Below are 22,910 nucleotides of genomic sequence, written 5' to 3' on the forward strand. Positions count from 1 at the left end.
ATTAATTACAGAGATGGTAAAGGAGTGGTCGATCTATTACTTTTGAGTGCAAGCCATATGCATTGTAACTCTGCTTAATCACGTCTGAATAATGAATAAAAATACCCAGACCAACAGAGAAAAAAAAATCACACTAAGTTCCCATTTTCCAAACAAATCATAAGTTACGCGCAGGCAAGGATGCAGCAACAAGAGTACCTAGAAATCTTCACTTGTCTTTAGCAAATCATATTTCCAAATTTCAACATCCCCTGTATCTTTATCTCTATGCTCTGGTAGCTTTTTCCGGACGGCTCAGCAGTGTGACCAACACTAGACTCACTCACTAGCTTCTCTTACACATTGTTTAGCGGGCCGAAGTGGCCGTGCGGTTAAAGGCGCTGCAGTCTGGAACCGCAAGACCGCTACGGTCGCAGGTTCGAATCCTGCCTCGGGCATGGATGTTTGTGATGTCCTTAGGTTAGTTAGGTTTACCTAGTTCTAAGATCTAGGGGACTAATGACCTCAGCAGTTGAGTCCCATAGTGCTCAGAGCCATTTTCTTACACATTGTTTACATGGGCTCCCAAAACCGGATTTCGTTAACTGACTTTCCACTACCTCTTTTGGTTACTCACGCAAACATTCCAAAATCGATGTGGAAATCCGGTTCATGCTGCCGGTTTTCCACTTCCAAAATCGATTTTTGCTATCTCGTAAACGCACAATCGTTTCTGAAACCAGCTTGGCCTTTCAGGTTACGACTTGATTTAAAAAATTTCGTCTAATAGGGACGGATTGACTTTTTACACAGTGAAGGAGAAGTATGAATATTACACTGAGCATGAAGCTCTTTACTTCTAATGTTTAACTGAAAAAACATAGCGATTGTACTGACTGAATCAGAAACTGGAACAGCTGATTTACAGAAGCCATATTTGACTGGACTAACAAATACTCTTCGGGCCTTAACATGTAAACATGACAACGAAGAACGGCTTCCGGGATTCAATTTTCGTTTTCCGGAAGACGTATCGCTTGTAAACGTGGTGTTACAATGCTACAGCAACGACAATACAACTAACAAGCAAAGATTGCTTTGCTTGTATTCAGAACCTCTGCAGAGCAACACATCGACTATTGAAAATCTCTGTTTCAAAATATGCAGTATGCAGATGCAGTATGCAGATGCGAAATGTGACACATAGAATGAAAATGGGGATTACTTGACTTTTGTTGTATACCAAAAATAAGCTAGAAACCTTACGCGTTTCTACTGTAAAAGTCGACTCACTGCAGTAAATGGACAGAGCAGCTAGACTTAATTGAATGAAGAGACTTGTCATGCACGTGATTGCATTGTTGCTAAACTGCACACCTTTGAGGTCTACTTCCTACTGAAAATATGTGAGGGTTGTAAATTTTATAGGGATATATTTTTACTCCTTGGCGATATAAATGATTCGCAATCAGGCGCTGACAGCGATGAGAGCTGAGTTTTCCCTTTGTCATAAATTCAACGCAGGAATTTCAAAGGCGACTGTGTTGTTGAGAGACATACACAAAAGGTTCAAATGGCTCTGAGCACTATGGGACTTAACTTCTGAGGTCATCAGTCCCCTAGAACGTAGAACTACTTAAACCTAACTAACCTAAGGACATCACACACATCCATGCCCAAGGCAGGATTCGAACCTGCGACAGTACTTCGGCAGTGGAGTGAAATTTTCCACCGGTTTTCGAGTTGTTGGTTGTCACGTTTAACCACGGACACTATGGTGGGGGCGGTAATATTTTGTGTTCGGCTTGTATGGGTGATCTTGGTAGAGTTGAGTCTCCTCTTTCGGACACGGCAGGTTACAAGACTGAGCTCTCGCTGCTCTGGACAGCCTGCCTTCAGTTGGCTGGCTAATATAATTTCATTAAATTATAACTGTTTGACGAAGTTGCTGAAGTTCCGACTTCAACGTAACTTTCCGAGTACAATTGGCAATTGAGCGTTCTGCGTACAAGCGGCCTATGTTGTCCGTCTTGAGCAGTTTTGGTTAAAGTTGACTGTATCGGAGTTACTGTGTGACTTCGCTTGTTAAACTCAATCACTGTACCGTCAGTGGTTGTGTGGCGAGCGTTCTTCGTCTCCCTCAGAGGCGCATTTGTATTGATGGGAAGTCTTTAGTCTGGAACAACCAGGCCAAGATAATTTGTTTCGGGCTATACTCGCGACATTATCATCACCACGACAGGACGGCGAAGCAACCAACCATCGCCTCCGGTACGCCAGATCGTGTCCTTGCAGTTAAGAAGACAGCTTGGTAATTTATGCTTGGTAATTTATGTCCGCAGCACCGGCAGTTCAGGGAATTTTGCTATGTGATAATCAGAGCTCAGCAGAGCGCGCCTGTTCCTATCTTATCTTATGTGGTTCTGTCTTAGATGTTCATTGTCTGAGTTCTCACTACTGTAGCAGCAATTAACGTTGGGTTGGCTGGGTGTTTCTCTTAAGATTTGAGTTGCAAGGAATTGGCTCCACATACCACGTGGACATAAGTGTCACAAGCTAGTTTATGGACAACTTCACCTTCACAGCATTTATTTGAGTGTCAAATTTGACGTGTTGTAAATGTTTCATGTGTTTTGTTTATTATTTTGAGTTTAGCCATAATAAATCACATTGTTAGTTTGGACAGAACTTTCAATCTGTAGATCGGTAGAGCAACCCTTCATTTCTCACCACGTTAATGAAACTCTTTTTATAAAATTACTTTCTGTCAAATTATATTATTGCAGGTGCCAAACTCTTTTCTACTCCACTTGCAGGGTCGATTAGAGTCAGTTCGCGTTTCTTTTTAATCCATGTGCAACAGAAAAAGTCGGAGTAGGAAACGGGGGGGGGGGGGGGGGGGGGCTTAGAGCATCATTTCCATATGAAGATTCTAGAAGAATTTAGTGTTAAATACATTGCTAGCCCCGGCACCTCGCAACATTAACTGTGTGACCCCATTAAGCTGTACCTCTACTAGTTTCCAAGTAATTTGCTACAAACTAAATTTGGAACAAAAACGTCGCTAGTGGTGATAGATTAAGTGGAATGGAAATAAAACCCCATGCTTTTTTACAGAGCATAGGGGAACGATGCTGGAGACACGCACCGCCGTACAAGGCAAGGTCCTAGTGGAGGTGGTTTGCCGCGGCCTCCCTCCAACCGTAGTGAGGATGAATGATGATGATGAAGACGAGACAACAACAAGGAGTCATCTCGGGCAAGTGAAAATCCCTAACCCCGCCCGGAATCGAACCCGAGACCCCGTATTTGGGAAGCGAGAAAGCTACCGCGAGACCACGAGCGGCGGACAATAGATTAATTATTAATCACAAAAGGTTCTGATTACAGCACTTGATTACATCCATTAAATAATAAAGCCATAACATTTTCGAGATTTTTGAAGTAAATAACAATCAATACGAGGGTAAGTCAATTATTATCCGCAAAGTAGCGATAAAATTTTATTGTAATCAAATAGGAAACTTACAAGAGCATCATTTCTCGACATTCTCTCCTTGGGTTTCAACGCACTTGGTCCATCGTTGTACAAGCTTCCTGAGGCCCTCATAACAGAAAGTTCTCGGTTGGGCCGTGAGCCAGGAATGCACCGCATCTTTCACAGCTTCGTCCGAGGCAAGTCGACGGCCCCTTAATACCTATTCGAGTGGACCAAACAAGTGATAGTCAGAAGGGGCAAGATCGGGACTATATGGAGAATGATCCAGTACTTCAAATTTGAGTTTCTGAAGCGTTTCAGCGGTGTGGGCAGCAGTACGCGGACGGGCATTGTCGTGCAACACCACAACACCTTTTGACAGCAATGGTTCAAATGGCTCTGAGCACTATGGGGCTTAACTTCTGAGGTTAGAACTAGAACTTAAAACTACTTAAACCTATCTAAGGACATCACACACATCTATGCCCGAGGAAGGATTCGAACCTGCGACCGTAGCGGTCGCGCGGTTCCAGACTGTAGCGCCTAGAACCGCTCGGCCACCCCGGCTGGCTTTTGATAGCAATTCTCAGCGTTTGCTTCGAATTTCATGCTCTATCCTGGTAGTAAGCAACTCACTGTAACGTACGCTGTTTATTGTTGAGCCCCTTTCCCCATAATGTTCCAGTACTGGACTTTGTACGTCCTAAAAAACCGTAAGCATCAGTTTTCCTGCGGACGGTTGGGTCTTGAACTTTTTCTTGCATGTTGGATGTTTCCATTCCATACTCTGCTGTTTACTCTCTGGCTCGTAATGATGGATCCATGTTTCGTCACCAGTAATGATCCTGTCTAGGAAGTTGTCCCCTTCGTTACCTTAGCGATCCAAATGTTTTTTGCAAATGTCCAAGCGCGTTTGTTTATGCAACTGTGTGAGTTGTTTTGGGAACCATCTTGTACAAACTTAATGAAACCGAAGCCTGTTGTGGATGATTTCGCAGGCAGGACTGTGACTAATTTGGAAGACGATGTGTCACTTCGTTAGTAGTTAATCGTCTGTCTAAGAGAATCATTTCACGTGAACGCTCAACGGTTTCTTAATTTGTGACGGTAAACTTGTGCGACCATTTCGGAGTTTTTCAACCCATTCGTAGACACTACGTTGTGACAAAACACTGTTTCCGTACTGTACGGCCCCTGATACGCCTTCCCATCACAAAAAATGGATCACTGAACGTTGCTCTTCTTTGGTGCAAATAGATAGCGGAGCTGCCATGATTAACAGCACGGCAGCGGTAACGAAACTAACCAAGTAGCTTGAAAATTGCAAAGATATAGCAACAAATAATCAAAGCATCCGTCATCGACGTAAAACGACAATACCTCCAAAATAAACAACAATATAACTAAATTGCAGATAATAATTGACTTACCCTCGTACAAGGACTCTTGAAGTAGTAGTTCAGAGGCCATGTTCTACTGTCGGTTCCGGTCTAAAAATTTTAAGCAGCATATTTTTAATGCAGTCGAACTACAACTTTTTCTGTAATTAGATTCATCTTAACTCCATTCATGTAAAAATTACGAACATGTAAAGTGATTTATGGTGGAGTTATTAAAATTACACTCCTGGAAATGGAAAAAAGAACACATTGACACCGGTGTGTCAGACCCACCATACTTGCTCTGGACACTGCGAGAGGGCTGTACAAGCAATGATCACACGCACGGCACAGCGGACACACCAGGAACCGCGGTGTTGGCCGTCGAATGGCGCTAGCTGCGCAGCATTTGTGCACCGCCGCCGTCAGTGTCAGCCAGTTTGCCGTGGCATACGGAGCTCCATCGCAATCTTTAACACTGGTAGCATGCCGCGACAGCGTGGACGTGAACCGTATATGCAGTTGACGGACTTTGAGCGAGGGCGTATAGTGGGCATGCGGGAGGCCGGGTGGACGTACCGCCGAATTGCTCAACACGTGGGGCGTGAGGTCTCCATAGTACATCGATGTTGTCGCCAGTGGTCGGCGGAAGGTGCACGTGGCCGTCGACCTGGGACTGGACCGCAGCGACGCACGGATGCACGCCAAGACCGTAGGATCCTACGCAGTGCCGTAGGGGACCACACCGCCACTTCCCAGCAAATTAGGGACACTGTTGCTCCTGGGGTATCGGCGAGGACCATTCGCAACCGTCTCCGTGAAGCTGGGCTAGGGTCCCGCACACCGTCAGGCCGTCTTCCGCTCACGCCCCAACATCGTGCAGCCCGCCTCCAGTGGTGTCGCGACAGGCGTGAATTGAGGGACGAATGGAGACGTGTCGTCTTCAGCGATGAGAGTCGCTTCTGCCTTGGTGCCAATGATGGTCGTATGCGTGTTCGGCGCCGTGCAGGTGAGCGCCACAATCAGGACTGCATACGACCGAGGCACACAGGGCCAACACCCGGCATCATGGTGTGGGGAGCGATCTCCTACACTGGCCGTACACCACTGGTGATCGTCGAGGGGACACTGAATAGTGCACGGTACATCCAAACCGTCATCGAACCCATCGTTCTACCATTCCTAGACCGGCAAGGGAACTTGCTGTTCCAACAAGACAATGCACGTCCGCATGTATCCCGTGCCACCCAACGTGCTCTAGAAGGTGTAAGTCAACTACCCTGGCCAGCAAGATCTCCGGATCTGTCCCCCATTGAGCATGTTTGGGACTGGATGAAGCGTCGTCTCACGCGGTCTGCATGTCCAGCACGAACGCTGGTCCAACTGAGGCGCCAGGTGGAAATGGCATGGCAAGCCGTTCCACAGGATTACATCCAGCATCTCTACGATCGTCTCCATGGGAGAATAGCAGCCTGCATTGCTGCGAAAGGTGGATATACACTGTACTAGTGCCGACATTGTGCATGCTCTGTTGCCTGTGTCTATGTGCCTGTGGTTCTGTCAGTGTGATCATGTGATGTATCTGACCCCAGGAATGTGTCAATAAAGTTTCCCCTTCCTGGGACAATGAATTCACGGTGTTCTTATTTCAATTTCCAGGAGTGTATATAGTACATGTGTCCAAGAAAGCGGCGATTTAGATGCTGCTACCTAGGCATAGCAGATGACGGCAGATGTTCCCTTCGGCCGTCCGTTGCTCTCCTATATAAATACGGCCTGAGAGGCAGTGATGGACTCACTTCGCACCCAACTATGAATTTGTCCGCGTCACTCAAACGCCGTCTTAAGCTGTCTCAGATGACGTCACAGCCATGCTGCTGCTAAACGCATGTTTTCGGTACAGACAGGAAGTGAACAGGAAGTGAACTCGCGAGGACTGTCCTGGATCACTCACATTTCGCGGAAGCAACTGTTTGTGCGCCGCCCGTAATGTTAACGAACAGCGTGGCAAGTGATGAGATTATTTTCCGCTTTTTTGGCGAGCAATTAGATTATTAAAGTCAGTGCAAAAGACCATTTAATGGGAACTTACCGTAGAGGACGGCTCTGAACACCTCATAGTGCTGTTTGTTAAAGAGACATTATGATTATTGTTGTTATCAGGAATATTACTGTATTGTGCGTCTGAAATATTATCAGCTACGTGAATGAGTTAGAACTCAGAATTTTCACTTATAATTGTAGTTCCTGATCCCGTTGGGTAAACAGAGAGTAGAAACATTTCTTTCAGAATGAATACATGGCTTCGCGGCGATCTGAATTAATAAAATTTTCCCGGGCTTCCAGCCGCGTCAGGTGGTTAAAATCCCACGAGCTTTCGACCGATCTCTCCTCAGTCATTGTCAAGTGGTAAGACTGACTGCTGTGTCGCCGTGGCCGCACTGCTGGCTGTGACGTCACTGGTGCTCTCTTCCTCGCCATATATGGCAATGTTTTCATCCCGCGTCCGTCGCGCCCGTTTTTAACTTTGTCAACAGAATTAAAAAACTGCTTCTTACCCACGGAGATGTAATGGTTAGTTTTGATGTGGTCTCCCTGTTTACACGTGTTCCGGTCAAAGACTGTATAGATCTCCTCTCCCAGTTATTTGATAGCACAATTGTGGGACTGTTTAAGCACACGTTGACATCGTCATACTTCCTACATGGCGGCCAGTATTTTGACCAGTTGGACGGCGTGGCCCATTAGCTCCATCCATAGCCAAGCTGGACACGGCTCGAGCTAAGCCAAGTTGCTTTAATCGTTACGTCAATTATCTGGCCCCATGGGCGTGAAAAACTGGGAGAATTCTTAGAACACCTGAACAACATTCAAAGCCACATCACGTTTACGGCGGAAGTCGAGACAGATGGTGCATTGCCCTTCCTTGACGTCCTCGTTCAACGGAAAACCAATGGGCACCTCAGCCACAGTGTCTACAGGAAACCGACACACACAGATCGGTATCTGCACGCTCTCAGCCCCACCATTCGGCACAAAAACGTGGCGTTCAGAATACCCTCGTCCATCGTGCTAAAGTCGTGTCAGGCGCTGAGAGTCTGCCACTAGAGCTGAGGTACCTCCGAAAAGTATTCCGGGAAAACGGGTACAGCCACGGACAGGTGTCGCAGGCTATATCTGGTGTGACATGCAAGAAACACACCAACAGAGAAGAGAGCACCACCGAAGAATAAAGCAAGAAACTTGTGTTTTTGCCTTTCTGTAGTACAGTGACGGGAAAGATTTTCCGGCTCCTGAAGTGATATAACATTTCATCGGTGTTCAGGCCCCAAGCAAAAATTCGACAGCTCATGAGGCCTGTGAAGGACGATCTAGGGCTTAGAACACCTAGAATGTGCAAGATACCATGTCAGTGTGGCTGTTACTACGTCGGCCAAACAGTACTGGCACACGCTGTGGAGCAACGCCGGATGGAACACGAGAGGTGCTTACGCCTACGCTATCCAGAAAAATCAGCTGTGACAGAACATGCCTTAGAAAATGGACACCGAATTCTATTCAACGAAACATCTATCGTTATGAGGACGAAGGGATTTTGGGATAGTTGTGAGCGGCGTGGGTTGCTATTTTGTCATTCTGCGCAACGGATTAATCTGGGATGTACCCTTTACCCTGTCGCCCCTGCAAGATGCAATTTCCATCCCCACACTACTACAGAAGTCAGACAGACACTCCTAACGTTCTAAAGAGAAATGCCTGAAAAACTTTCAGCAAAAAATATCTTCTGGAGTCGTCCGCTGCAAGGAAATGACACAAAAATTCACAAAATTTCTTGTGTAACTAGTGGGATACTTGGGTATTGGGGTAGTGTTAGTTACTGTAAGAAAAACATGAAACTCACGAAAGTTATTATTTATTTTTGAAAAAATTCTGAGAAATCACAATGGCACTTTTAGTTATGAACTTAACACGTTATTTCTCGGTTCTTTTCGGAATGTGAAGTTACCTCTTAAGGATAGGATTCGCTAATGAAATTTCTATACAAAGTTTAAGATTGTTATTGACTTGGCAGAATGGCTGAGAGCCGCACCTACTCAACTTGAATAATTATCTGTTAGAATGTTGTTAGATTCAGTCGAGGCTGTTGCGTGTGAAATGCAGTGAAGTATACTGTTGTGGAGGAAATATGGGGCTCACAAGAGCTGAAGCGCACAATACCATAAGCTGCGATGACTGCTGTCTGCACCGCTCGCTGCTGACAAATAAGATAAATCTCGTTCTATCTGGATTGACCTTCGCCAATCGAACTCTCCCTATGCCTTGATGAAGTCAAGGACTCCTATTCGCCCCTAGTCTAACTATTGGTGTGGTACACCGGTCAGATAACCAGTCCACCGCGATGCCACTCAAAATTCGCTCGCAGGCGTTTAACTATAACTCTGTCCGTTCACACCGCACAATAAGTGTGGCGGCCAACACAGTGATCAACGCTTAATCGCAAGGACTCAGTATAGAGTCACACTTCGATTCGCTCTCGACAGAGGTGCTCTCCCAGTGAAGTACTGAGGAGAGACTTGTTACTCGCTCTTTGAGTACACGTATGAGCGCGGACGCTCTCGTTACGTGTTCTCGCTCCAGGAGCGACAACTTAACGGCCCCTCTCGACGCCAGACGTGAAGGGATAGATCTTTTGGTCTCTTCCATTCAGCTCAAGGCGTCAGAAATATCGTCTGCCAATCAGCATTGCTCTTCTAAAACGGCAGAATGACGTTTCGTTTAAGGCGACCAATCTGGAAACCTGTAGTATCGGCGTTTGGCGTTTGCTGTCTCCCTGTGAAAATCTCTGAAACTGCGTGCTATGTGTGAAGAATGCGTAGGCTGGCCGCTCCCACACAATGTAGCGGAATTTGCTTTTAAGCCGAACACGGGGTCGTCCTTTCATTCAGGCAAATGCTGTCTGCTCTACGGGCGGTCACCGGCCTACGTAGATGGGTTGGGACCGGCCTCTCTCGAACTAGAAGCTCCTGTGACTGTCGTGTCTGGAATGTATGTGTGTACGCCAGCCTCGAGTATTTCAACCACGGTGCGCACTTGCGATTTATTAGTTATTTGCAAATCATTTACATGAATTCATACAACATTGACTTTATCTTATCGAGTTTGGGTTCGAATGAAGCGTCTTGATGTGCGGAATATGATTGTGAGGGCGGAATATGTAAGCAATGAAGGTCAGGAGACTACGACGTCTTACATAGTGTCATAAATAAAAAATAGCGATCAAAGACTGAAATGCCAGATTTTATTTTATTTATAAAAGAAGCTGTTGAAATAAAAACCTCTGAAAACACCATCAACAAGGACGGCGGTTTGCAGCTCAGCACAGCCTGGGACCCGGCCATCGCGAGGTTAAAACGGGCGCGACGGTCGCGGGTGAAAACATTACCATATATGGCGAGGAAGAGAGCACCAGTGACGTCAGAGCCAGCAGTGAGGCGACGCGGCCACGGCGACACAGCAGTCATTCTTACCACTTGACAATGACTGAGGAGAGCTCGGTCGAAAGCTCATGGGATTTTAACCACCTGACGCGGCTGGAAGCCCGAGAAAATTTTATTAATTTCTTTCAGTGAGTACAAGAAAATTTTATTAATTTCTTTCAGTGAGAGAAGAATGTGCACGTGCAGACTGTAAATTATGGTCAGTATGTTCTCCATCGCTTACTGGCTGACCACAAAAACAGTTTTCCGGCTCTCGTAAATGACGGAGAATATTCTTATATTTATTACTACTATTAACCCGCCGCCCCACAATGGTGACGATGTAGGTAAGTGCATGAGGCCACGTTAGCGAGCCGGTCGGAGAGACCGAGTGGTTCTAGGCGCTTCAGTCTTGAACCGCGTGACCGCCACAGTCGCAGTTTCGAATCCTGCCTCGGGCATGGGTGTGTGTGTCGTCCTTAGGTAAATTAGGTTTAAGTAGTTCTAAGTTCTAGGGGCTGATGACCACAGATGTTAAGTCCCATTGTGGTCAGAGCCTTAGCGCTCTCTCGGTCGTTGTGCTGCTTCCAGGCCTTGGCGACGCTACTTCTCATTCAAGTAGCTCTTCAGCTGGCGGCTGAGTGCACCCGTTCCAGCGCCTACAGTGAGGACAAATCCCTGGCACTGCCGGGGATTACAAAAAATGGCTCTGAGCACTATGGGACTTAACGTCTATGGTCATCAGTCCCATAGAACTTAGAACTACTTAAACCTAACTAACCTAAGGCCATCACACAACACCCACTCATCACGAGGCAGAGAAAATCCCTGACCCCGCCGGGAATCGAACCCGGGAACCCGGGCGCGGGAAGCGAGAACGCTGCCGCACGACCACGAGCTGCGGACCCGGGGATTGCACCCGGCTCCTCTGCATAAGAGTCATACGCACTGACCATTCAGCTAAGGAAGCGGACATTTATGGTAAACTTATTGTAATTACCATTGACGAAAGCACTTCATCTGTTCTGCAGCATGGTGAGAAACCACATCACAAGGTTTAGAATGTGAAGAGGCGATTCTGGAGCCTGAGTTCTACGTGCATAATATTTCCTGGAAACCCATCTACTTACGAAAAACAGAGCGGCAGCAAGCTCCAACATCGACGCTACCCTTACAAGCTGGTCTACTTGTAGGTCCGTTCAAGACTGGGAAGTCAACTCAGGAGAGACAAGTAGCGATCATAGTCTGATAAAGTACTGCCTCCCTATGGAGGCTCAAGGAGCTGCACAGAATTCTCGCGTTAAGAAGGTAAGAAATTTTAGAAAAGCGAGCTGGGAGCTTCTGCTAGCTGAGTGCGTCTCCCCAGCCCTCACGGAGCCGAGGGACGAGGATGAGGAAGATCACTTCGAATTATCGACAGCTGTCTGGCTGTGACACAGAAGGAACATGTTGAAGCAGTACAACTGACACCTTGGATCTCAGAACTTACTCACCTTAGAAGATGAGCTTAGAAGGCTAGAAGGGAGAAAGAAAGCTAGGGTTTAGCGTCCTGTCGACATAGAGGTCGTTAGAGAAGGTGGAAGGCTAGAAGAGATATCAACGAAGTTGGTACGACAGAGATGTTCGACCTGTGCAATACAGGCAACTGAAAGAGAGGTATTAATCTGAGGCAAGGTCTGTCAGATGAGCTAGCTGAGAGAGGTTTGTTCTACTAAACCTGGCAGCAAGCCCCTGGGGCAAGACCTGTAAAATTATAACTGAGAAAATGAGCCCCCCCCCCCCTGTTCTACCCATAAACCAGGCTGAAGGTGGGGTGACAACGAATTGGAAGGAGTCCAGGGAAGTTCTCCTTCATGTTGTTGTTCGAGATGACGAAAAGGCTGGCACTGAATATCACAAAAAAAAGACAGGGAGAAGAGCTCGATGAGGCTTATGAAAACACAGCCGCCATACACTTGATAACGGATATATAGCTGGCTGAAACCATGTGCTAAATGGAAAAGAACGGAGATGCTGGTGTCGATGGCAACCAGCGGAGGTGGTACAGTCATTACACCAGTTCAAATGTTCAAATGTGTCTGAATTCCTAAGGGACCAAATTGCTGAGGTCATCCGTTCCTAGACTTACCCACTACTTAAACTAACTTATGCTAAGAACAAGACACAAACCCATACCCCCGGGAAGACTCGAACCTCTAGAGGGAGGGGCCGCACAATCCGTAACATGGCGCCTGGAACCGAACGGTTATTAAATCCGTACTTACCAGAACAAATTACATGACTCAGGGGCGTTTCCCAGAATACTAGAAAAAGACAGAAGCAGTCATTATAAAACAAAAAAGGGGGGGGGGGAAGATAAAGATCCCATGCTGCCCGAAACATACCAGCTTCACTATTACATCCGTACTTAACAGGACAATTGCATGACCCAGGGGCGTTTCCCAGAATACTAGAAAAAGACGGAAGCAGTCATTATAAAACAAAAGGGGGGGGGGGCGGGAGGAAGGTAAAGATCCCATGCTGCCCGAAACATACCAGCTTCTCTGTTTAATGCATGTACCTACGAAATTTTGGGGAAAGCGCAAATAAATATATTAAAATCCCACGGGATTTTAACACGATCAAATAACGCTCAATATGAATTTACGAGGGCAGTTCAATAAGTAATGCAACACATTTTTTTCTGAAACAGGGGTTGTTTTATTCAGCATTGAATTACACCAGGTTATTCCCCAATCTTTTAGCTACACAACACTATTTTTCAACGTAATCTCCATTCAGTGCTACGGCCTTACGCCACCTTGAAATGAGAGTCTGTATGCCTGCACGGTACCATTCCACTGGTCGATGTCGGAGCCTACGTAGTACTGCATCAATAACTTCTTCATCATCCGCGTAGTGCCTCCCACGGATTGCGTCCTTCATTGGGCCAAACATATGGAAATCCGACGGTGCGAGATCGGGGCTGTAGGGTGCATGAGGAAGAACAGTCCACTGAAGTTTTGTGAGCTCCTCTCGGGTGTGAAGACTTGTGTGAGGTCTTGCGTTGTCATGAAGAAGGAGAAGTTCGTTCAGATTTTTGTGCCTACGAACACGCTGAAGTCGTTTCTTCAATTTCTGAAGAGTAGCACAATACACTTCAGAGTTGATCGTTTGACCATGGGGAAGGACATCGAACAGAATAACCCCTTCAGCGTCCCAGAAGACTGTAACCATGACTTTACCGGCTGAGGGTATGGCTTTAAACTTTTTCTTGGTAGGGGAGTGGGTGTGGCGCCACTCCATTGATTGCCGTTTTGTTTCAGGTTCGAAGTGATGAACCCATGTTTCATCGCCTGTAACAATCTTTGACAAGAAATTGTCACCCTCAGCCACATGACGAGCAAGCAATTCCGCACAGATGGTTCTCCTTTGCTCTTTATGGTGTTCGGTTAGACAACGAGGGACCCAGCGGGAACAAACCTTTGAATATCCCAACTGGTGAACAATTGTGACAGCACTACCAACAGAGATGTCGAGTTGAGCACTGAGTTGTTTGATGGTGATCCGTCGATCACCTCGAACGAGTGTGTTCGCACGCTCCGCCATTGCAGGAGTCACAGCTGTGCACGGCCGGCCCGCACGCGGGGGATCAGACAGTCTTGCTTGACCTTGCGGCGATGATGACACACGCTTTGCCCAACGACTCACCGTGCTTTTGTCCACTGCCAGATCACCGTAGACATTCTGCAAGCGCCTATGAATATCTGAGATGCCCTGGTTTTCCGCCAAAAGAAACTCGATCACTGCCCATTGTTTGCAACGCACATCCGTTACAGACGCCATTTTAACAGCTCCGTACAGCGCTGCCACCTGTCGGAAGTCAATGAAACTATACGAGATGAAGCAGGAATGTTTGAAAATATTCCACAAGAAATATCCGGTTTTTTCAACCAAAATTGGCCGAGAAAAAAAATGTGTTGCATTACTTATTGAACTGCCCTCGTAAGAAGGGTAAATGTACGAAGGAAGCAATTAATGTGGCGAACAATTACTGTAGACATAAAATACTGAATAGATATAATGACAGACTTATTTCAGACATTCGATAACTCATGGTACACTTCATTTTATAGAAGGAAACGGGTTGTCCAAGAATGTTGCACGATGGTCTATCGGATTACTACACAAACCGATACGTGACACTATGAGGTTCTACAGCAACAGTTACCAAACGTATTACGAAGAGATACCCACAGGAATCTGTTTGCGGTTCCGTATCCGGTGGTGTTGACTTACAACCACTTGTGGATACATTACAGAGCAGTCACGAATTGTTAGGAGCTGAAGCGTATTCTGATGACTTGTTACTCTTACTGCACGCGAACAGTCGAAATTCGCTAGAATATACAAGGAACCATCAATAAGTAATGCACACATTTTTTTTCTAAAAGCGGGTTGGTTTTATTCAGGATTCCAATTCACCTTACTGTTCCCACTCTTGTGGCTATAAAAACCTATTTTTCAACATAATCTCCGTTCAGTTCGACTGCATCACGGCACGTTGCTGGGACGGCCTGTGTACCCACATACGAGGGCAGTTCAATAAGTAACACAACACATTTTTTTTTTTTTGAAACAGGGTTTGTTTTATTCAGCATTGAAATACACCAGGTTATTCCCTAATCTTTTAGCTGTATGCCTGCACGGTACCATTCCACTGGTCGATGTCGGAGCCAACGTCGTACTGCATCAATAACTTCTTCATCATCCGCGTAGTGCCTCCCACGGATTGCGTCCTTCATTGGGCCAAACATATGGAAATCCGACGGTGCGAGATAGGGGCTGTAGGGTGCATGAGGAAGAACAGTCCACTGAAGTTTTGTGAGCTGCTCTCGGGTGCGAAGACTTCTGTGAGGTCTTGCGTTGTCATGAAGAAGGAGAAGTTCGTTCAGATTTTTGTGCCTACGAACACGCTGAAGTCGTTTCTTCAATTTCTGAAGAGTAGCACAGTACACTTCAGAGTTCATCGTTTGACCATGGGGAAGGACATCGAACAGAATAACCCCTTCAGCGTCCCAGAAGACTGTAACCATGACTTTACCGGCTGAGGGTATGGCTTTAAACTTTTTCTTGGTAGGGGAGTGGGTGTGGCGCCACTCCATTGATTGCCGTTTTGTTTCAGGTTCGAAGTGATGAACCCATGTTTCATCGCCTGTAACAATCTTTGACAAGAAATTGCGACCCTCAGCCACATGACGAGCAAGTAATTCCGCACAGATGGTTCTCCTTTGCTCTTTATGGTGTTCGGTTAGACAACAAGGGACCCAGCGGGAACAAACCTTTGAATATCCCAACTGGTGAACAATTGTGACAGCACTACCAACAAAGATGTCAAGTTGAGCACTGAGTTGTTTGATGGTGATCCGTCGATCATCTCGAACGAGTGTGTCCGCACGCTCCGCCATTGCAGGAGTCACAGCTGTGCACGGCCGGCCCGCACGCGGGAGATCAGACAGTCTTGCTTGACCTTGCGGCGATGATGACACACGCTTTGCCCAACGACTCACCGTGCTTTTGTCCACTGCCAGATCACCGTAGACATTCTGCAAGCGCCTATGAATATCTGAGATGCCCTGGTCTTCCGCCAAAAGAAACTCGATCACTGCCCGTTGTTTGCAACGTACATCCGTTACAGACGCCATTTTAACAGCTCCGTACAGCGCTGCCACCTGTCGGAAGTCAATGAAACTATACGAGACGAAGCGGGAATGTTTGAAAATATTCCACAAGAAATTAACGGTTTTTTCAACCAAAATTGGCCGAGAAAAAAAATGTCTTGCATTACTTATTGAACTGCCCTCGTAGTACCGCTCTGCTGGTCTACGTCGGAGCCATCGTTTTGCCGCATCAATAACTTTCGACGCATCCACGTACTGCTTCCGGTGCAGTGCATCTTTCATTGGACCGGACAATAAGGAAGGTACAAAATCTGACCTGTGGGGTGGGTGAAAGAGAACAATCCAGTCAAGTTTTGTGAGGTCATCTCAGATGTGCAGAATTAAGTGAGGCATTGCGTTGTCATGCAGATGGAGAACTTCGTTTGCATTTTTGTGGCTACGAAGACGCTGAAACCGTTTCTTCAGTTTCCTAAGGATAGCTAGATACGCTTGAGAATCGATCGTTGAACCATGATGGAGGACATCAGTATAGCCCCTTGAGAGTCCCCAAAGACCGTCTCCATGGCTTTACCGGGAAAGGGTTGAAAGGTGGCTACACTGAGCCACAGCGCCAGAGATTGCAGCAAGAGTTTTATTCCGCCGCCTCCACTGGCAGTGCTTGTCGAGAACTCGTAGTAGTCAGTGCTCGCTGAGATGTCGTAGTGAAAAGTGTTTGTTGAGAAGTAGCGGAGTGCAGTGCTTGTCGAGATGTGGCAGTAGTCAGTTCTTGTTGAGATGTGGTAGTAGCGAGTCGGTGTGGAGATATTGTAATGATTAGAGTGCTTTTCATCAATATAAATGAAGGTAACAAAACTCATTTTCTTTTTCTTCTCATTATTTCAATGTCCTGAATAATGCGTCATTACAGGTTCAGTCAACAAAGCATCTGGCTTGTGTTCTTGTATTAGAGTGTAATTCTGGTTTCCTTTCGCAATTATAGTATTTCTAATTTTTTTATCACTTCAGTATAAATGGTATTTAAAATTTCTTGTTTTATTGAAGAAGAACCGTGCCAGATGTGTACGTTGAATCACACTTCCACACACAGAACAGCTACACTTGTGCTTTGTTGGCTTCATAGGTTTTATAGTTGCTGGGGACTTAATTAATTAATTGTATTGACGGAAATTTTCATTTTATTCTTGTTGTTGTTCTATGCAGTCAGATTGCGTACAAATACTAGTCAGGGCCAACCGTTTACGACACTTCGTAATCGGACATACAGCTACGAAAAATAAAAATTATTTTCATTTATTTAATGAAGCCCCCATGCAGGGTGTGGCGATGGACTTTTTCTTCGGAGAGCTGGTGTGGCACCGCTCCATAGATTGTCGTTTTGTTTCCGGTTCGAAGTGATGAAACGACGTTTCATCGCCTGTGATGACATTCAACAAAAAATTGTCACTACCAGGCTCGTAACGCGGAAGCAGTTCCGCATACATGGCGCTTCGTTGATCTCTGCGTTCTGTTAGGTGGCGTGAAACACAGCGGGCACACACCTTGAGTACCCCAAGCGGCGGACGAGTGTGTCAGCACTACAAACAGAGACGTCCAGTCGAGCAGCGAGATGTTTGACTGTGATCCGTCCATCACCTCGAAAGAGAATGCCCGCACGCTCAGACATTGCAGGAGTCACAGCTGTGTGGGGCCGGGCGGCCCGCTGGATATCGGACTGGTTTGTGCGACCTTGTTGGGATGACGGCAGCCGCCTCGCCCAACGACTCACCGCGCTTTTGTTCAGTGCCAGGTCGCCGTAGACATCCTGCTAGCGCTTATGAATGTCTGTGATGCTCCGGTTTGGCGCCAAAAGAAACTCAGTGACAGCTCTGTGCTTGGAACGCATCTCCATTACAGACGCCGCCTTGAAGACTACATACAGCTCCGCTATCTATCGAAACTTCATGAAACTAAAAGGGCTGAAGTGGGAATATTCCAGGAGGCCCCAGAACGAACTCTGCATTTTTTCAACGAAAATTGATAGAGAAAAAATGTGTTGCATTGCTTATTGTCCGCCAACCGTAATTGCGTCAGACTCCTTGACATCGCGCGTAAGTGGTGCACGCAGGTAGAGACCCGAAAATCGACAAACTTAACTTGTAGGAAGACTTATTGCGTACCCATCGATTAAAAAAAAAAAAAACACTACAATTCGAAAGCATCCTGTCAACAGGTACTTTTAGGTGTGTACATAGACGAACATTGGGCATTTAGTGTCCACATAGATTACGCAGCAAGGAGAGACAGTTGTACAATGAATAAAGTTATTACGGAACAAACCCTGAATGTGGTTAGACGGCACCACGAGTCCATATCACCTGCAGCTCTGGACTCGGAGTCAGTCTTTGCTCACACAGGTTACCGCTGGTCAGACCAGCTGCTGCACTGCTGTTGTTTCTTCCCAGTCTCGTTTCCATAAGTCGTATGTCGTCCCTTCGCGATAACGTATGTGGTCAGATCCATTGAAATCGGGTTGTCTGACGCATCTTTTGTGAGAAGATCACTATATATAGTGACCTCCTCAGCGTCAATGGATGCGTATGTGAAGGCCCGTGGGGTCGCTACACCCTAGCCTGGGCCAGGTTTCGTGACATGGTGCCGCTACCTCTCAAACTAGCTCCTCAATTGTCCTCACAAGGGCTGAGCGCACCCCGCTTGCCAACAGCGTTCGGGAGCCCTGGGCGATTACCTATCCACGCCCAAAGGTGTTTAACTTCCTGATCTGACAGGAACCAGTGTAACCACCGCGACAAGGCCGTTGGCTGCGGGTTAATATGCGTGACTGACGGAAAAGCTAGGCACGAGGAAGGAAGGAAGGAGGGAAGGATGATAGGGGGTTAACCTTTATGTCAATATCTACACTACTGGCCATTAAGATTGCTGCACCAAGAAGAAATGCAGATGATAAACGGGTATTCATTGGACAAATATATTATACTAGAATTGACATGTGATTACATTTTCACGCAATCTTGGTGCACAGATCCTGAGAAATCAGTACCCAGAACAACCACCTCTGATCGTAATAACGGCCTTGATACGCCTGGGCATTGAGTCAAACAGAGCTTGGACGGCTTGTACAGGTACAGCTGCCCATGCAGCTTCAACATGATACCACAGTTCATGAAGAGTAGTGACTGACGTATTGTGACGAGCCAGTTGCTCGGCCACCATCGACCAGACGTTTTCAGTTGGTGAGAGATCTGGGGAATGTGCTGGCCAGGGCAGCAGTCGAACATGTTCTGTATCCAGAAAGGCCCGTACAGGACCTGCAACATGCGGTCGTGCATTATCCTGCTGAAATGTAGGATTTCGCAGGGACCGAATGAAGGGTAGAGCCACGGGTCGTAACACATCTGAAATGTAACGTCCACTGTTCAAAGTGCCGTCAATGCGAACAAGAGGTGACCGAGACGTGTAACCAATGGCACCCCACACCATCACGCTGGGTGATACGCCTGTATGACGATGACGAATACACGCTTCCAATGTGCGTTCACCGCGATGTCGCCAAACACGGATGCGACCATCATGATGCTGTAAACAGAACCTGGATTCATCCGAAAAAATGACGTTTTGCCATTCGTGCAGCCAGGTACGTCGCTGAGTACACCTTCGCAGGCGCTCCTGTCTGTGATGCAGCGTCAAGAGTAACCGCAGCCGTAGTCTCTGAGTTGATAGTCCATGCTGCTGCAAACGTCGTCGAACTGTTCGTGCAGATGGTTGTTGTCTTGCAAACGTCCCCATCTGTTGACTCAGGGATCGAGACGTGGCTGCAAGATCCGTTTCAGCCATGCGGATAAGATGCCTGTCATCTCGACTGCTACTGATACGAGGCCGTTAGCCTCGAGCACGGCGTTCCGTATTACCCTCCTGAACCCACCGATTCCATACTCTGCTAACAGTCATTGGATCTCGACCATCGGGACCAGCAATGTCGCGATACGATAAACCACAATCGCGATGTGGTACAATCCGACCTTTATAAAAGTCGGAAACGTGATGGTATGCATTTCTCCTCCTTACACGAGGCATCACAACAGCGTTTCACCAGGCAACGCCGGTCAACTGCTGTTTGTGTATGAGAAATCGGTTGGAAACTTTCCACATGTCAGCACGTTGTAGGTGTCGCCACCGGCGCCAACCTTGTTTGAATGCTCTGAAAAGCTAATCATTTGCAAATCGCAGCATCATCTTCCTGTCGGTTAAATTTCGCGTCTGTAGCACGTCATCCTCGTGGTGTAGCAATTTTAATGGCCAGTTGTGCATATATGCATAAAGATCTCTACTCTGCAAACCATCATAAGGTGGGTGGCACACAACCATTGTCATAGTAACGCAAACCAGGCCTTCATCCCGTTCCATTCAGGTAAGGAGCGCAGGAAGAATGGCTGTTGAAATTCCTTTGATTTCGTCTTCGAGATCTCTACAGGAACAATATATAGAGGCTCACCTCACTTAACTGTGGTTCTCTGAATTTTTCAAGCAGGTTCTCGTGAAAGAATTGGCGTCTATATGGGGGCCCCAGCGAGTGTCTGCGTTCAGCTCTATCTGTAGGTCAAGCAAATCTGAGAACATTCGTGACGACCTTCTGACTGTTCGTTCTGTCCGCTGCTGACCGATTCGTCTGAGTCACGCACAGTTGAGCAATATTTGCGATGGGTAGCACTAGTTTCTTGTGAGTAATCTCTTTTGTGGATATATCGCAATTTCCGAATCTTCTACCAATGAACGAAGGCTGTTACCAGTATTACCTGCGAATGATTCTACGTCATCATTCGACTTTACATTCCTACAAATTGTGACACCCAGGTATCCGTATGAGTTGATCGACTCCTATTCTGACTCATTGATATTTTACTGATAAGATACTAAATTTATGCTATTTGGGAAGTTACAGTTTTACATTACTGAAGAGTTAAAACAATTTGCGATACAATATCGAGATCGAATTTAACATATCTGCACTTTTCTTTTCTTGTTCCATTGCTAACTACGATGCTAAAGCGAATTCTTATGTATTAATGTACTACACAGCAACTCAGTTACAAATCATCTACACCAGTTATAATTAATGACCAAACGTTCAAATGAATAGATGCTGGTGGATTCTGATTTGGTTACATACTTTGTTATAATCTTTTCATTCTCGACTCCAAAGAGCAGAGGGACTTTCCAGTTTCGGCCCGTGAAAGAATGATTGTTCTATTCAGCGAAGTATCAACAAGTTCATAGTGGGGAAGCCCAATTGGTATTAAATGAGAGGGGCTTACCAGTACCGGAATTCGCCTTAACTCCGAAGGCAGCCTCCCAATAACCATATTTGTCGGAACTGAGGGAATGGATCCTGTAAATCACATGTGGGATATCGTCCTCACGTGGAATGTGTCGTCCTGGACAAAGATTAAAATGTGTGTGTGAAGCGTGTATGTACTATGTAAGGGACATGTGTCGTTGTGTATCTTTTACTAAACAGAGTGTAGTGTGTGTACGGTACTTGTTGCACACTCTTTATCATCACAAACTTTGGATTAAACAGCTGCGAGCAGATGACGATGAATAACTGTTTCAGTATCTAGCCACCCACCAGTTGTTCAGTACTTGCGTCTACATCTACACGCTGTAAACCACTGTGAAAGGGATACCAGTGGACACTTCCCATTGTACCATGTGTCAGGAATTCTTCTCGGTCCACTCGCACATGAAGCGTGGGGATAGTAAACGCATTAAACGCCTCACTGGACGTTGTGATTCGTGTAATCAAACGTGATTAGTGTAACCACAGTGTGGTTACACTTCGCGATCCACAGGGAGCCACAAGCAGGGGGCTGTAGAAAATTATTGGATTCTTCACTTAAGATCTATTCTTGAAATGTTCCTGGTCTGTCACTTCATGTTTTCCAGCATATCAGAGACACTCTCCTGTGGGTTAATAAAACCTGCTACGGCTCTATATTTTTGCAATTTTTCTGTACGTTTCCATTAGATATCTCTGAAGTTACATTTGTCGTTTGCCCTATTCTAAATGTACAGCCGATGGACAAAAATATGGAAGCACCAGAAACACATTACCATGCCAAATATGGTGGAGAAAAGCCGTTGGCATTCAAAACAACTTCCATTAGTCTCGGAATGGGTAAAAACAGGTTCTATATGTTCTTCAATGGGATCTAATACCATTCTTCCTGCAAAATAATGATAAGTTACGGTAACGATTCTAACATGTGAGATTGTTTCTGATCTGTCTTCGTAACTCAGTTGCACAAGGACGATCTGTGAGTATTTTAGGTTCAAAATGGTTCAAATGGCTCTGAGCACTATGGGACTTAACTGCTGAGGTCATCAGTCCCTAGAACTCAGAACTAATTAAACCTAACTAACCTAAGGACATCACACACATCCATGCCCGAGGCAGGATTCGAACCTGCGACCGTAACGGTCGTGCGGTTCCAGACTGTAGCGCCTAGAACCGCTCGGCACTCTGGCCGGCTAGTGTTTTAGGAATTTGGCGTTGAACCTACGGCCTGCAAGGTAGGAAGATACCATCTTATCTCGTGCAGAATTCAGAAGAGCGCAGCAGTATGGACAGTAACGTAATCAGACAATGCTGGATCCACTACATTCACTGTAAAGGAAACGTTATCGCTAGCAGAAATTAGTGTACGGGTTCAGGCGTAACTACATGTCAGATTTTCGTTATTAAGGTTTATTTTTGCTCTAAGTATGACTTCATGACATATTATAATACGTACAGAATGGTAAAATATTGATATGGGCTGTTCACAAGTGTGAAGCGAAATTCCTAACTATTGTAAGGTTCTTTAATAGTACGAGGTGCATTCAAGTTCTAAGGCCTCCGATTTTTTTTCTACGGACTGGAAAGAGATAGAAACATGCGCAT

This window comes from Schistocerca serialis, chromosome 6, assembly GCF_023864345.2.
Source record: "Schistocerca serialis cubense isolate TAMUIC-IGC-003099 chromosome 6, iqSchSeri2.2, whole genome shotgun sequence".
Classification (NCBI taxonomy): Eukaryota; Metazoa; Arthropoda; class Insecta; order Orthoptera; family Acrididae; genus Schistocerca; species Schistocerca serialis.